General features: G+C 43.1%; 1 protein-coding gene across 1 annotated transcript in view; it reads left to right on the top strand.

Annotated features, from left to right (window-relative positions):
• LOC146008816 (transmembrane protein 150A-like) overlaps positions 1-17,535 on the top strand; it is a 154,116-nt gene that overhangs the window by 84,256 nt on the left and 52,325 nt on the right. The gene's annotated exons all lie outside the window — the stretch shown is intronic.

Here is a 17,535-nt window from a genome sequence, read left to right as displayed (position 1 = left end):
ATGCATTAAACCCTGTAAAGAGGAGAGCTAAAGAAGTTGCCCGTAGCATCCAGTCAGGTTCTAGGGATCTGGATCATTTATCGGGCACATTATATAAAGTGATAGCTAAAAGCAGTGATTCTCAAACTCAGTCCTCAGGGCCCCACACAGTTCACGTTTTCCAGGTCACCCGACCGGTGCATTCATTACTCACTGACTCATTTGAAAAGATCCACAGGTGGAGCTAATTATTTCAATTGTGATTCTGTGACCTGCAATACATGCACTGTGCGGGGTCCTGAGGACCGAGTTTGAGAACCTGCAGCTAAAATCATATTGGTTGCAACTTCTCAAATTGGCATCTTTTAGAAGGTTTGGTACATATTTCCCCAAAATATTGTGATGTATTTGTAAATATTTCTATACAACACGCCCTCTGTGTCACCAAAAGCGAGTCCAGTCCATGCTCTGGGGCCTCCTGTTCTAGACTGGTTTGTACCAGTTTTCACTTAAATGCCAGTGAATCGAGTCCTATTGTTTGTGGCCGTGGCTGCCTGCTCTGTAAGTTTGGTATGATTTCAGGTTCTTGCAGTATTATTTTGATATCTGTAAAGGGTCTTATGTGGGTAGAAAACATTAAGTCCTTGGCATATGTCTCTGAACAGAACATCTGAATATAATGGAATTATGCTGTAATTGCCTGGGAATAAAAAGAAACAATTGTTCCATTTCATGTTATTTAAGGACTGAGAACTATCATCTTGTTTTTAGTCAGAGGCCAATTCATGTTGTAAACCTCTACATCTACGCCATTCGGTAAATGTATTGTGAGAGAAAAGGCATTTTAAACATTTGAATTGCAGAAAGCTGCCTATAACTCTGTCAAACCTAACTAGAATCTCCCTTTTTTTTGTGTTTTTTTATTTTATTTATTTATTTTTTACACCAAATAGTGAAGTCCTTCTAGTCAAAAATTATTGTATGGCATGTATTCAATGCCGCAGCGAGCGGCCGGCGAGGGGGTTAAACAGCGAGGATTGCTGAAAACCAGCGATCCTCGCTGTTTAACCCCCGCGCCGGCCGCTCGCTCTATTCAACGTTGTGGGGAAATCCTCGCCGTCACAGGACAGCGAGAATTCCCCAAAACAGCGAGACCCACGGCTGCTGCAGAAACCTCGCAGTTTTTAGCCGCTGGTCTCGCTGCTTCTGGAGCCGTATCCGCCAATTCCCCCTCACTCAAAAAACGGAGCGAGGGGGAATTGGCGGATGCGGAGGCTGCGTTGAATGCTGATTGGTGACAGCGAGCAGGAAGCCCTGCGCGCTGTCACCACTCGCAAACAGCATTGAATACATACCAGTGTGTCCAGTACACACATACCACGCATGGCTTATATGTAGGTATAGCAAACAGTAATATTAATGCTTGAATTAAGCTATTTATTTCAAATATGATTACCAACCTACATATGGCCATGAGACTGTCCTTTGGACAGCCAAATGTATATGCTTTTTATATGTAGGTATAATCTGAGGGATTAGGGTTAGGTTGCAGGAGGGGAGGATTAGTTAAATTCAGGTCCCCTGTTAATATTTTAGTCGGGTTTTTGCAGTTGGTTTTTTTGACCGCAGGCCTCTTGATTGCCGGTATAATGTAAAGAGTCCTTGCTGATACTCACAAATTGAGTCTAGATGACCAGCATCTTGGTGACCGCGTGTAGCACTGCCTGGACTGACATTCCCCATCCAGCACAGCCTTGCAGCCCGGGAACGCTGGCGGGCTGAGGACTGAAAAGTACAACCAGTCCACCTACATCATCCAGGTAGTGACTTATTGTCCCATACCCACTATTGTTTCTTTCCCATGTGGGTTTCAAGCAGGTGATCTATTGCAGTGGCCATTGGGGCTTATGTAATTGAGGGTTAGATTTATCATCATGCCCCTAACGTTCTTTATGAAGCTACTCTCGCTTCACCACTTTTTCGTGGTGAAGCGGCCCCGCAGTCCTTCCGAATTTATTAATACTTAAGTAATCATTATGGGAGTACGTTATCCCCACCCGGTGGGGATACACATTCTCCCATAATGTGTGTGCGCTCCTCCCCGGCTATTTGTTCTGTGCATGCATCGGTTTCCCTGACACGCGCTGTGTCCCCGGCGCATGCGCAGTTTTCAATGGTCAGCACCGATTGCTGGTCTACAGCGTCTTCAAATTCAAACTGCGCATGCGCCTGGTAATGGTCACCGGGGATGCTGTATACCCAGCGCCTGCGCAGTTTTAATTTGAAGACGCCAAACACAGTACAAGACCTGCAGCACCATATAATTCTGGCGCTATCTACATGAGACGAAAAGAGGAGCGTGCGGCCACCAGGGAGCATAATAAATAAGGTATGAGGCAGGTGCCCACTTGCCCCTAATGTATACGTGTGCTATGCCGCTTGCCCCCCGCATCGCCGCACCCTAAACTACCGCATCACGGGTGTCATAGAACCGGGGAGGCGCTATCCCCTGCCATAACGCACAGGGATAGCGCATATTCCCCTGATTGACGTTTAATAAATCTACCCCTCAGTGAGCCTATACCCATATCACATCAATATATAAAAAATATAGAGGACGATTCTACAGTGAACTTAATAATCCCCAAAACCTACAAATCCTCTTGATTCTGGTCATCTTTTTCGTTAAATAGTTAGCATAGTTTGTATAATTTAAGCCTTTTGTACTAAGCTCCCCCCTCGTCAGGGGCCATACACACGGAGCAATTTGTGCTTAATTTCTAAACAATTTAGATAGAGCATTTAGAAAACAGGCAAAAATCGCCACGTGTTCAGAAGCAAGATCCACACGGTTAGGTACAGTAAATAAAGAAAAAATCTTTCTTTTGTAAACACACTGTTACACAAATCTTATTTTTCCTAATCAATGTGGTTAAGGTGGGATTGTAATAACATGAAATTAAACAAACCCATGATGCAGAAGCTCTCGTCAATGCAGGCATCTAGGGAGCTGCCAAAATGTGAGTACAACTTTGTACATTATTTATCTCAACTCCACTGAAAACTATTTTGTTCCCTTTCGTGACTGGCAATCTTTGTTTTTTTCACGGTTTAGAAAAATAAAAAAAAACTGAAAAAGTGGAACCGCACAGTGAGACTAAACAAAGCGTGCACCTCAGCACCAATACGTTGTATTAAAAGGATTAGCTATAATTGATCCCAGATCTCGATCTTTGGCATTCAAAAGATATCACATCTGCAAGTAATCTGTCTGACAGAGGGACTATTATCTCTCGCACACCTGCAGGAATAATACAACCTTCTCTTTAAAGAGTTTTACTGGGGCTTGAAAATTAGGCAGGATCTGAAATAAAGATACAAAAATCAGACTCACTAGGACTCCCCTGACCTGCATAGTAACAAAATGCCAAGGGGAAGGTGGCACCAATTCCTAGAAATGTCACAATATTCGACATCACGCTAGGAGGTTATTATCTCATAATAATTGGTCAACAGAACACATTTTGAAATGAACCGTCATATGTTAAAATCCAGCAGAGATGCTGATGAAAACTTTAACTAGACTAGATCTAATTGTAAAATTGTTTTTTTGTCACCAGCGCTTAATTGTGGAGAGGTTAATCTGTAATTCAGGCGCCACCTGGATTGCCTGCCCCCAATACAATAGGAACAAAACAAGAAGAGTACAAGTGGTGTTTACCCCTTCAGTGGTAATCCCCCCCCCCCCAAATTCCTGGGATTGCCACTGTTTAGCTCAGGGCAGTGCCGCTGAGTTGATCGCTGAACTCCGCGCTGCCAGTCTCTCCCCCCCCCCCCCCCCCCCCCCCTTCCCGGCTGTTGTGTTACAGTAAGCGTTACAGGGATGTGACACGCTGGGTTGCCGGGGACAGGGTCGGGCAGCGGCTGACAGTGCTCAGCGGCAATGCCGGTCCCGGGATACAGCGTGGTGGGTTTTTTTTTAGGTAGTGCTCCCCCTAAAAACCTTGCACAGTGGGGAGCGCTATCAGGGGGAAAAAAAATCACTGAAGGGGTTAGATGATTTATTAAAATGAAACATTAATATTTATTATGCAATAATCACAGGATTGGCTTCCCTGATCAGGTATTGGAGTAACGGTTGTAGCTGGCGGGAAGTAAAGTTCACTTGGCTACTTAATGGGAGAAGCATGGTTAGCCACCAATATCAAAGCAGCCATAGGCAATTGCCATTTCTGTGTAACCAAATTAGGTGATTCCAAGCAAAGTGAGGATTGAAAAGATGAGCATTTCCATCACTAGGGGGAGGAGTGATCAGTATCTGAGTGGGTGACTCAAAAAAAAAATCCGGCTTGTCCTAGTTACTGAGAGCTGGATGCTGTACTGTGACATTATCATATGTCTCCCAGTCACTGGGAGAAGTTGGCAATGCGCATACCCTCCAACATGACCGATTCCAATAGGTATAAAATGCTCTGTTCCTGGACTTCCCTGCCAGTGGCAGTTAGAGGTTGGACTCCAGCACAGTCCAAAATTCAAAGAGGGGAGTCACATTAACTGCCAGTGAGTCCAGGACAGTGATGTTAGGTGTGGCTCCCCTTTTTGAATATTGGACTGTGCTGCAGCCTCGCCACTGCAACTGCCACTTGTAAGGAAGTCCAGAAACAGAGCATTTTGTACCTAATGGAATGGATCATGTTGGAGGGTATGAGTGCATGAGAGAGCTCCAGCGGTACTGTGCACTCCCTCAATGTAGTATAAATGGGGGGGCGCAAGGCCTTCCCATGAGCCTATGCTCCCTTGGTAACCGCAGAGTCTGGTTTTGACATAACTGAAGACCAGCAATATCTTAAGGTTGTCAGCAGCTGGCAATCATCACTGGTCACTATTCACCTCTGCTAAGCCTCATTACAGTTCTGGTTCTAGAGGAGGCTTTTGTGATCATCAGCCAGAGCTTGAGCATTTATGAAACCAGTTACAAAAATCTATGCATGAAAGAAAGTTTTTGATGTTTATGTAAATGAATCCGATTGTTTGTAAATCTTTCTAGTTCTGATAATAAAATAGAAGCAATGTACCTGACCTGACTATCTGTTCTACCTATTAGGGAGAACATCCACTTTCTTACACTGTTACTTGTAGATTCTTCATATATGTATGAAATTGGGTTTATTTGCCTAATGGCCAGAGGGCAGTGAGAGCCCAGATGTTACAGTACATGCCAGGCTTCAACAGTCCCTTGGATGATGCAGCAAAATGAAAATTTGGTACTTGTTTCCTAGCATGGCGCCACCGATTTCTATTGTATGTCATTGGGTCTGAAAAATCGGGTCGATCGCATCGCATGCGACCAAATTGCGTGCGATGCGACCAAATCGACCCGATTTTTACATCCACCCTGATGGCTGATTACAATGTTAAATGCCCCCCCACACCTGGTTTTTAATTGTATACCCACCCTGATGGGTAATTACGATGTCAAATGCCCCCCCCATTGTTAATGCCACGATCAACGCCAACCCGAAGCGTGGCGAGCACAGCGGTACGCGTCCTCCGACCTTTTCATACCCACACTATCCACGCCGGCTTGCAGTTGATTCTATATAGTGTGGCGAGCACAGCGAGCCACCGCGCCCGAAGCGTGGCAAGCGGACGCGGAATACATGTGAAGTATTCCGCGGCCCCTCGCGGGGCTCGCCACGCTTCGGGCACACTGCGCTCGCCACACTATATAGATCAACTCCACGCTGACGTGGATAGTGGGGGTATGAAAAGGTCGACTTTTATCGTGGCGTTGCGTTAACAAAGGGGGGGCATTTGACATAATAATTAACCATCATGTGGGTATACAATAAAAAATCGGTTATGGGTGGGCATTTAACATTGGGTACAATGTTAAATCGGGTCGCGTCTCATCGCATGCCATTGTAATGGCATGCAACGCCACCGATTTTTTTTTTTTTTTTTTTAAATTGTATGGGAAGGTCTTTAAAACCCGAAAATCGGATCTGTCGGGTCCCATCGCGTACCTTTTTAAGTTATGGTATGCGATGGGACCCGACGGGCGCCGTGCTAGTACCGAAAATTTTATATAAATTGCTGGGACATGCTTCAAAATATGGACTGTTATTAGGCAAACAAAGATAAAACGTTTATTGACCATTATGGCATTGTAGAACTGATAAGGAAAAACAAGGAAGGAAATGGATTTCTGATGTAAGACATCTTGTTGAGTAAACCAGCTGTGACCGTTTACTTTAGGGGAAATCCAAAAAGTGTGTAATATCTCTCCTTACACATTGTTCCTGTGTGTTGTGAACCATATTCGGCATGCCTGTGGTTAGTATAGAAATAAGTCTGTGTTGCCTTGGTGATACTGTGCAGGATGGCAACAAAAGGAAGTTGAATTGTTTTTCATGCTCTCAAGCCAATCCTGCTATGTTTTTTGGAGACCCCTGTTTGAAGCTCTCCTGTGCACTTGTGAGGCTGCGTATACCCTCCTTGTTTTTCATGCTCTCATGCCAATCCTGCTACGTTTTTTTGGAGACCCCTGTTGGAAACTCTACTGTGCACTGCGTATATCTTCCTCTTCCAGAATCCTTGCACAGTGGAACTCCCTTATTTTGGCACCAACAACCTCTTCATCCTGTTTGCATGAAAAGCAAAGCATTTGCTTCATTTAGGGCCCAGTCGCTGCCTGGTACTGTGTGTGTGTGTGTGTGTGTATATGTATATCCATTGAAACGTCGACCTGGACGTGTCGACCATATGTTACAATAAATCTTTTTGACTGAAGCCCTTTGGAGTGACGCTGCTTTTTCGCCTATATCCTCAACCTTGCGGAAGGCACCCGAAGGCACACTACTACCCCCTTGATTGGTTTGAGTGCCGGCTCTCAGTTATATATATATATATATATATATATATATATATATATATATATATATATATATATATATATATATATATATATATATATATATATATATATATATACGGGGGTGACGGACCGGCACTCCTCCCTCAGAGGTATGTGCTGTCGTGCCTTCCAATACAAGTAGGTACGTTTAGTGGAAGAAATGGCGGCACTGGCAGTTGTTTTTCTGCACCTTGAAAACGGGGATACCACCCCGAAACGTCGGACACCCATGCACCATTGATTGCTGTGATGTAAAATAAATGCTGTGATTTTCTTCAAACAAGACTGCCAGTGCCGCCATTTCTTCCACTAAACGTATATATATATATATATATATATATACACCGTATTTGCCAGCGTATAAGACGACCCCCCCAACATTTCCACTCAAAATATAGAGTGTGTTATAGAAGTGCACCCGGCGTATAAGACGACCCTCCCACTTGGAGGCATGTTTTTCAGGGGAAAAAAGTAGTCTTATACGCCAGCAAATACAGTATATATATTCTCAATTTATTTTACAAACCTGACAATCTCACATTCAAAACTACCTACCACTCCTACTTTAATGCTCTGGACACTGCTAAACAAACATATATTTTCAATCTCTCATCTCTTTTCATGCCACTATCCCCAAGCAACTTTTTTAATTTATTTCTTTACCCTCCTTCACCATCCACACCAGCTACTATCAGTGCACAAGAACTTGGTTCTTTATTCATGGACAAGATTGATGAAAATCCAAGATAACATGGCATGCTCTTCCTCAGCCAATGACCTGCTCCCTTCTTTTCTGGAGTCTGTTGTAATTTTCTCCTCATTTGACCCCACAAGTGAGGATGAAGTATTAACACTCTTCTCATCCTCCTTCACTACCTCTCCACTTGATCCTATACCATTACAACTCAGTTAAGCTCTGTCTCCTGTGCTTATCCCAATCTTAACCAAAATCTGTAACCTCTATCTCTCTACTGGTATCTTTCTTTCTCTGTTAAAGCATACACTTATTACTCCCATTCTGAGAAAGAAAAAAAAAACACAATTCTGATCCAAACTGTCTCTCTAACTACCGTCCCATCTCTCCGCTTCCATGCCTCTCCAAGCTATTTGAGAGACTTGCCTACACTATCCTCACACACTTTATTAACTCCTACAACTTATTGGGCACACTACAGTCAGGCTTTCGCTCTCAACACTCCACATAGACCGCACTGAATAAAGTAATCGATGATCTGGCCACTGCTAAATCTAAAGGCCATTTCTCACTACTTATTTTTCTAGATCTATAGGCTGCCTTTGACAATGTTGACCACTCTACAATCCGTAGGTCTTCAGAATACACCCTTTTCTTTGTTTCATCCTACCTATTCAATAGCTCTTTCAGTGTTTGCTTCTCTGATTCTACCTCCTCTTCACTTTAGATCTTTTGCTTTTCTTAATCTATACCTTCTCTTGGCAAACTAATCAACATTCGGCTTTTCAGTATCATCTGTACGCTGATTATACTCAAATCTATCCTCTGCTGAATGGACACCATCAGTATTGCTCTGTGTCTCTGAATGCCTTTCTGCTATTTCATACTTGATGTCATCTCACCACCTTAGATTAAGAATTTCCAAAACCGAAATCATTATATTCCCACCAGCCGAGTTGTTGCCAACCTGATATTGCTATCACTGTTGAGCACACTACAATCAATCCTACTCCACAAACTCTGGACTGTCCTTTTATTCCTCACATTCAAACGGTCTATAAATCATGTTGCATCCAAAAACCATATCCAAAATTTGACCCCATCTTACACAAGACACTGCAAATCCTCGAATCCATGCATTAATTTTCTCGAGCATTGATTATTTCAATAGCCTCCTTACCGGTCTTCCTAAGAAAAGACTCTCACCACTACAATCCATTTTAAATGCAGCTGCGAGGCTGATCTTCCTGGCTAGACATTTAACGATTCGCTCTGCCAGTCCCTCCATTGGTTGCCGTATTTTACCATTATGCACAAGATCTGCCTCTCTCTTATCCACACTCATTAGTAGCTCCCATTCACAATTGCAGGACTTTTGTTGGGCAGCACCCACCCTATGGAATGCCCTTTCACACGCATTAAGACTCTCCCCTAGCCTCCAAACGTTCCCTGAAAACTCACCTCTTCAGGCAAGATTTTGATATTCCAACATCCCCGCACAACCTCCAGTAGCATTTATATCTAATTGCATCCCATCAGGACTGTCTTGCAATCTGCCATGCTATGGAATCCTATCCTTATGTATTCCCCATATTGGGACAGATGTATCAAGCTTCAAAAAGTGATAAAGTGGAAAGGGATAAAGAGCCAGCCAATCAGCTCCTAAATGCCATGCTATAGACTGGGTTTCAAAAATGACCGGTAGGAGCTGATTGGCTGGTGGTTTTTCACTCTCCACTTGATCACTTTTTGAAGCTTGATACATCTGGCCCCTAATCCCTATAGAATGTAAATTTGCAAGCAGGGCTCCCCTACCTGTGTGGGTTTGTTACTACCCATTTTGTTTTATCACGGTTTCCTATTGTAAAACGCAATGAAATATTCTGCCTTATATAAAACTGTAAATAAATGAATTAATCAGTTATAGTTAAAAATGTTACAAATATACATTTTTATTTATTTACTACATTTAGCTAAATGTTCAAAACTACAAATAATATTTTTTTACTTTTTAAACAGCATGAGTCTGTGGAAGTATGAGATCACAAGTGCCCCTTATTCTATATTCGTATTTTTGGGAACCCATCCATCAGGAATGGAGCCTTTCATAAAAATAGTTTTAAAATGAAGCGTGATTGATTTCAGACAATTTGAGAGAGTCTAACTTTGCCAGCCTGGGAGAACATGTTTTTTTAATAAAAGTCTAAAAAGGTTGACGAGTTAAAAGCCGAAATGTTTCCAGTAACTCTGCAACTTACCCCTTCCGTTCCGGTCATATATAATTAACAGTATTATAATTTCCAGATCAGAACAGTGCTGGCAGAAACAGATCCCACAAAGATTGGCCCTCTGTGGCGCCTTTGCTATTCAGGCCTATTTAATCGTTTTTTAGGGCCAGATGTAACAAGCTTCAAAAAGTGATCAAGTAATGAGTTATAAACAACCAGCCAATCGGCTCCTAACTGTCACGTTACAGGCTGGGTTTTTAGAATCGGTAGTTAGTAGCTCGGTGTTTATCACTCCACTTTATCACTTTGAAGCTTGATACATCTGGCCCATAAAGCTTTATAAATAGGGCAAAATGTACTGATATTATGGAACTTGTACCAGTGTTTCTCTAATCCATTCTTCCGGGACCCGTAACTGTGCATGCTGTACAGATCTGCTCAGTATCTCAACTTATATTATTAGCACCACCTGCGGTTGTTCACAATATGTCTATAATGGTACGTACACACTGGCCCATATATATCGGCCATTTGATTGAAAGGCTGATATATCATTGGCCAATGTGCATGAGCGATATATGGTGTCATTCACAGATACATTGTGTCTGCTGTGCAACTCAGCCAATGCCCGATATATCTAAAGATATATTGGCGTATCGTTTTGTGCGTTCAAGCGATCAACCGACCACCTGTACACCTTCTGCGGTAGCCGCTGGTGATTGACAGCTCAGTGGGCAGGTGCATTCAAATGCGCCTGCCCAGTTTGGATGTCAGACCCGACAGTTCGGGTAGTGTATAAGAACGCATTGCCCGATCCGTCTGTAGATATATCTGCAGATTAATTGACTTGCAGCTATATCTGCCTGTGTGTACCCAGCTTCAGAATGAGTGCACCTATGCCTAGGAGAGCTGTAAGCATGCCTCGTTAAGGGTCCCGACTACTGGGGGTAGATTTACTAAAGGTTTTTAACAATTGGTTTCATCTGTTTCTAATCAATCTTAATCAAATTTAGGTCTATGGGGCTATAACACACATTTTACGAATAGCTGATTTTATATATTAGTTTGTAAATGTGTATTAGCTCCTGAAACACAACATAGATTTAGATTGATTTGATGAAAAATGACCTTTAGTAAATATACCACCCCACCCCTTCCTTTGGGAAACGCTGCCCTATACTATGTCTCCATTATATTTCTTCTTCTCTATTCACAATTACTGGCAATGGAATCCATGTAAGAGACCTATGGATTAGGGGGACACCCAAAAATGAGGGCAACCATGAGGGGAGCAGGAGAGAACATGGGAGAGACACAAAAAATAGGTGTGGATTGGAGAGCGCCCCTAAACAGCAGAATGTTTGTGTGCATTGCTTCATCTTAATGCAGATATAATACATCTCCCCCAAATCTCTGGATCCGTTGCAAGTGGCCAGCTTTACCCAAATATTATTAATTGAATGGCAACATTTTACCAAATAGAATAGACTAGATTGTCAGAATGTATCTGTTAAGATGAATAGAATTTCTTGTTTTTATCATATCCATTTGAAACTCTACCACTAGCAGTCCCAATCAAATTTTTGTGATCTCCCTAATAGTGCCCATACACCAGGGGTGGGGAACCTTTTTTGTTAACCGGACCATTTTAAATGGATGAAATCCTTCTGGGAGCCATTACCTTGATTCCCCCTTCTAATGCTCCGGCTGTCGCAGATTAAATACTGCTGCTGGATGCCTGTCGCACTCCCGCCCGCATCACCACCTCACTCGAGACTCCCTTAAATGTCTCCTGTACAGATCCATGGGTGGGTGGGCGGGCGGGCCCCTAGCAGTGCCTAGGGGTGCCGTTTACAGCCAGCGGGCCTGAGGTTCCCTAGCCCTACCATACCCGGTGCGATGGTCACATGCATTGAACTTGATAGTTCAAAATGCATTGCATGTGCTTAATGTTTCTTTATGGCTCCCGTACATCGCATATTGCAAAGTACAAAAAGTATGTGCAGGCAGTACTTTTTGTACTAGATCGCATTGCATGTAGTTCAAATTGCACGCTTTTTTATCACATACGATATGAACTAGATGTGATCTAGTACAAAATGCACACCGCACATATGGCTCCATGTGTGGGCAACTTAAAGCCCCATACACACTAGGTGATATTCCTCACGCGAACATGTTGGAGTCCTCATTAACCCCTTCCCGACATTTGACGTATATATACGTCATGGCCGGGATGTACTTCCCGACACATGACGTATATATACGTCATGACTTTAAACAGTTTAAACATGTCTGCTGTCCCTGACAGCAGACATGTCCCAGCATGCCCAGGGGGGGACGGCGATGCCTCCCCCCCGTCGGCGATCGCTGCAATTGGCTGTTCAATGTGAACAGCCAATCGCAGCGTTTTCCTGTGTTACCGGCGAATCAGACGCTCGGTAACACAGGGATCAATCACCGCCGGGCGTGAGGGGGTCACCGGTGATGACCACACCTCACCCCACCTGCCCCCAAGGCTGTGATTGGTCCGTCGGACCAATCACAGCCATGGCGCGTGATTCAAACTAACGGTGACTGCGCTGCAGACGCCATTCCGGTCTGGAATTGCGTGCAGAGCGGTCACCGTGCCAATCTGTCGTGATATACTGACCTGATCCTTGCCTGATACTTACCTGATCACCGCTGGTAGCGTGCTGCCAGCAGCTGGATGCTTCCTGGATCTTGAGACTTCCTGTGTGCTGCTGCTGCAGTGTCATAGAGTGACAGAGAGTGACAGAGAGTGCTATATTTTGTGTCTGCTGCCCCCCCTTTTGTGCTGATCAGTATATCTGTGCTGATCAGCAACTTTTTGGGGGTGCAGGGTTTTTTTTTTTAAATATAAATATATATATATATATATATATATATATATATAGATTTCGGGAGATGGTGGCACTCCAAGCACAATGATAGTTTCACTGGAGATGAATAAGGCGGTGCCCGTCCATGAGCAGCACAGCTGGCAATGTAGGAGGGTACGGGGTCGGCGGCACTCGCAGTAAATAAACCACACCAGGCGGATATAACCAACGTTTCGAGGTCAAGCGACCTCTTTATCAAGGTGCATCACTTTGATGCACCTTGATAAAGAGGTCGCTTGACCTCGAAACGTTGGTTATATCCGCCTGGTGTGGTTTATTTACTGCGAGTGCCGCCGACCCCGTACCCTCCTATATATATATATATATATATATATATATATATATATATATATATATATATATATATAACCTGTCAGTTGCACCAAAGGTTGTGCTGCCTGTGCAACTGACTGCTGCCCCCCCTGCTGCCCCCCCTTTTGTGCTGATCAGTATAAATTAACTGATCAGCAACTTTTTGGGGGTGCAGGGTGTTTTTTTTTATATATACCCTGTCAGGTTGCACCCACAGTTGTGTGCCTGCTGCCCCTCACTGCTAATCAGTGTTGCATCACTGATCTGCAGTTTGTTTTTTTTGGAGAGTGCAGTGGGGTTTTGTTTTTACACCCACGTTTCTTTTGTGGGTGTCCTGTGGCCGCTGAGCGCTGATCAGTGACGTACATCACTGATCAGCATTTTCGGCACAGGGTTGATCTATTTTTTTTTTTTGGATCAAATTCCTGTTGCCTTTGAGCGCTGTTCAGTGACGGACGTTACTGACCAACATCTGTGCTCAATTTTTGGCGCAGGACCTTTTTTTTTTTTATTAACCCCTTCAAGGTTGTACCAAAAGCTGCCTTGAAGTTGCTGAGTGACGTACATCACAGATCAGCATTTTTGCCACAGGGTTGATCTAATTTTTTTTTTTTTTTTATTGGGATCAAATTCCTGTATAAAGTATTTTTTTTTCTGCACTACATACACACTACATACCCCCCGTGTTGAAATAAAGTTTGTACCCCCCCTACACTATACACGTGTTGAAACATTACACTTACAGAAACACAAAAATAAAAATGGCATCCCAAATGTCATCCCAAATGTCATCCCAGTCATCCAGAAGAATGTATTCAGCGGAGGAGGCATATGCCATGCTTGCCTCTGACTCTGACACAGCCAGTGATGCAAGCGGGGAATTTGAAGGATTCGTCTTAACCTCATCTTCCTCCTCTAGTGATGAGGGACCCCCTCAAAGACGCCCCCGTAGAGCAGCTGAGACCCCCCCCCAAATGATTGATCCCGTATGGACCCCACCACCAGACAATTTTGAGCCCCAGGTTCCTGAGTTTTTGGCCATCCCAGGAATCCAATTTGATTCAACAGGTCTCAGAGAAATTGACTTTTTCAAATTATTTTTCTCTGATGATTTTATAAATTTAATGGTGGACCAAAGTAATTTATATGCCCAGCAGTTTATTGCTCAAAACCCCACGTCATCATTTGCTAGGTGGACCCCTGTAGATGCAGTAGAGATGATGACGTTTTGGGGTCTGGTGTTACATATGGGCATAGTAAAAAAGCCAGAAATTAGGCAATATTGGAGTACAGATGTTCTGTACAGCACCCCACTTTACCGTATGGCCATGACTCTGACTCGTTTTGAGACAATCCTTAAATTTTTACATTACACCGATAATGCACAGTGCCCACCCAGAGATGATCCCACCTTTGACCGGCTATTCAAAGTCAGGCCGGTCATTGATCATTTCAGTGCCAAATTTGCAGAGATGTACATCCCTGAAATTTATTTGTATCGACGAGTCCCTTATACATTTTAAAGGAAGGGTTAAATTCCGCCAGTACCTTCCCAGTAAGAGGGCAAGGTATGGCATAAAAATGTATAAACTGTGTGAAAGCACCTCAGGGTACACCCACAGGTTTAGGGTATATGAAGGGAAGGATTCAAGAATTGAACCGCCAGAATGCCCCCCCCTCCCTCGTAGGTGTTAGTGGAAAAATTGTCTGGGATTTAGTGCACCCCTTCCTGGATAAAGGTTATCACCTCTATGTGGATAACTTTTACACTAGCATCCCCCTGTTTAAGGCCCTTGGTTCAAGAGGTACAGCAGCTTGCGGTACTGTGCGCAAGAACCAAAGAGGCCTCCCAAAAACGCACATTGCCCAAGTACTGAGAAGGGGTGAAAGCAGGGCACAATCCACCGAAAATATGTTGTTGGTCAAATATAAGGACAAGAGGGATGTCCTTATACTGACAACAATTCATGGAGACAGTACCACCTCAGTCCCTGTACGAGGTACCAGTACTCACACCTCAAAACCTAATTGTATCCTAGATTACAATAAGTACATGGGCGGAGTGGATCTTTCAGATCAGGTACTGAAGCCGTACAGTGCCCTGCGGAAAACAAAAATCTGGTACAAGAAGCTGGCCGTGTATATCATCCAGATGGCACTGTATAACGCTTACGTGCTATTCCGTTCTACCAGCCAGAGGGGGACATTTATGCACTTTCAAGAGGAAGTCATAAAGGGCCTAATATTTGGGAACCAGCAGGCAGAGGGCCCTAGTACTTCTAGTACTGGCCCCCGTATTGTACCAGGGCAGCATTTTCCTAACGAAATCCCCTCCACTGCAAAAAAGGGCAGGACACAAAAAAGGTGCAAAGTTTGCTATAAAAAGGGAATAAGAAAGGATACTATTTTCCACTGTGAAACTTGCCCCGACAAACCCGGCCTATGTATAAAGGAGTGTTTTAAAATATACCACACATCTATGGATTATTAGGTTCATCATTTCACCGTGCTTTGGGGGTCTTGCTAATGCGACATAGCACCCACCAACATTCCACCAGAATCTGTGCTGCAAAATCCAAATATCACTCCTTCCCTTCTGAGTCCTGCCATGCACCCAAATGGTATTTTTTGGTCACATGTGAGGCATTGCCGTACTCGGGAGAAATTGGGGCACAGATTTTGGGGTGCTTTGTCTCCTTCATTCCTTGTGAAAATGAAAAATTTTGAGCCAGAACTGCATTTTTGTGTAAAAAATTTAATTTTTCATTTTCACTGCCCAGTTGTACCACAATTGGTGAAACCCCTGGGGGTTTGAAATGTACACTATACCCCTAGTTGAATTCCCTGAGGGGTGTTGTTTGCAAAATGGGGTCACTTGTGGGGGGGTTCCACTGTATTGGTGCTTCGGGGGTCTTGCTAATGCGACATAGCACCCACCAACATTCCACCAGAATCTGTGCTGCAAAATCCAAATATCACTCCTTCCCTTCTGAGTCCTGCCATGCACCCAAATGGTATTTTTTGGTCACATGTGAGGCATTGCCGTACTCGGGAGAAATTGGGGCACAGATTTTGGGGTGCTTTGTCTCCTTCATTCCTTGTGAAAATGAAAAATTTTGAGCCAGAACTGCATTTTTGTGTAAAAAATTAAATTTTTCATTTTCACAGCCCAGTTGTACCACAATTGGTGAAACCCCTGGGGGTTTGAAATGTACACTATACCCCTAGATGAATTCCCTGAGGGGTGTAGTTTGCAAAATGGGGTCACTTGTGGGGGGTTCCTAACTTTTAGCATCTTATGGTGCCTAGAAACCTACATGGTGCCTAAAAAATAATCTCATAAAAAGGAGGCTCCAAAATCAAGTAGGTGCTCCTTCTATTATGAAGCCTGTGGTTTGGTCAACGTGCACACTAGGGCCACATATAGGATATTTATGAAAACAAAAGAATTGGGGGAATCAATTTTTAGTCACATTTCTCTAGTAAAATCTACTGTGTTCCTTAGAAAAATGTATTAAAATTGAAAATCTGCAAAAAAAATGAAATTTTGAAATTTCACCTACACTTTGTTTTAATTCCTGTGAAACACCTAAAGGGTTAACAAACTTCCAAAATGCTGTTTTGAATACTGTGAGGGGTGCAGTTTTTGAAATGGCATCATTTATGGGGGTGTCTCACATACAAGTCCCTCAAAGTCACATCAGAACTGAACTGGTCCCTAAAAAAATCAGTGTTTGAAATTTTCTTGAAAATTTGAGAATTTGCTATTCATATTTTAAGCCTCCTAGTGTCCCAAAAAATTAAAAGGAGGTTGAAATAATGATGGAAACATAAAGTATACATATGGTCTATGTTAACTATTTTGAGTGGTATGATTATTTGTCTCACAAGCAGAAAATTTAACATTTTGAAAATTGCTACATTTTCACTTTTTTTACGACATTTTGGTATTTTTCACAAAAAAAAACACTGTATCGACCCAAATTTACCACTAACTTGAAGTACAATGTGTCACGAGAAAACAATCTCAAAATCACTGGGATAAGTAAAAGCAAAAAAAAGTTATCCCCACTTAAGTGATACATGTCAGATTTGAAAAAAAGGGCTCTGTCAGGAAGGCAAAAACAGGCTGCGGCGGGAAGGGGTTAACTACAGTCAAGCTGCAGGTGCGGCATTACCATCTCTTCCCCCCCTCCGTTGCCTCCCCCCAGGCATCGGCATGTGTGTATGAATTAAAACGTTTTGTTTTGGGAAGCTTAATGTAAAAGTTAGAATTCAGGAAGACCTTCTATTGCTGGAGTCTGACGTTTGATTTTTTTGTTCTAGACTGTGCTTTACTAATGGACTATTTCATCAATACTTTCAGTCAAGCACCCCATTAATCTGTCTCTCTTATTTTGCTTCAAATGGTCCATGTTCAACTATCTACAATGTTTATTACACACTCATTCTAAATTCTTGAATGAGAAGAAGTGAGAATAGGAGATGGATTGCCACTAATCC

Source organism: Crinia signifera, chromosome 6 (genome assembly GCF_055691185.1).
Source record: "Crinia signifera chromosome 6, ASM5569118v1, whole genome shotgun sequence".
Lineage (NCBI taxonomy): Eukaryota > Metazoa > Chordata > Amphibia > Anura > Myobatrachidae > Crinia > Crinia signifera.
The sequence above is the reverse complement of the archived record's forward strand: the minus strand, read 5'-3'. Positions and strand labels throughout refer to the sequence as shown.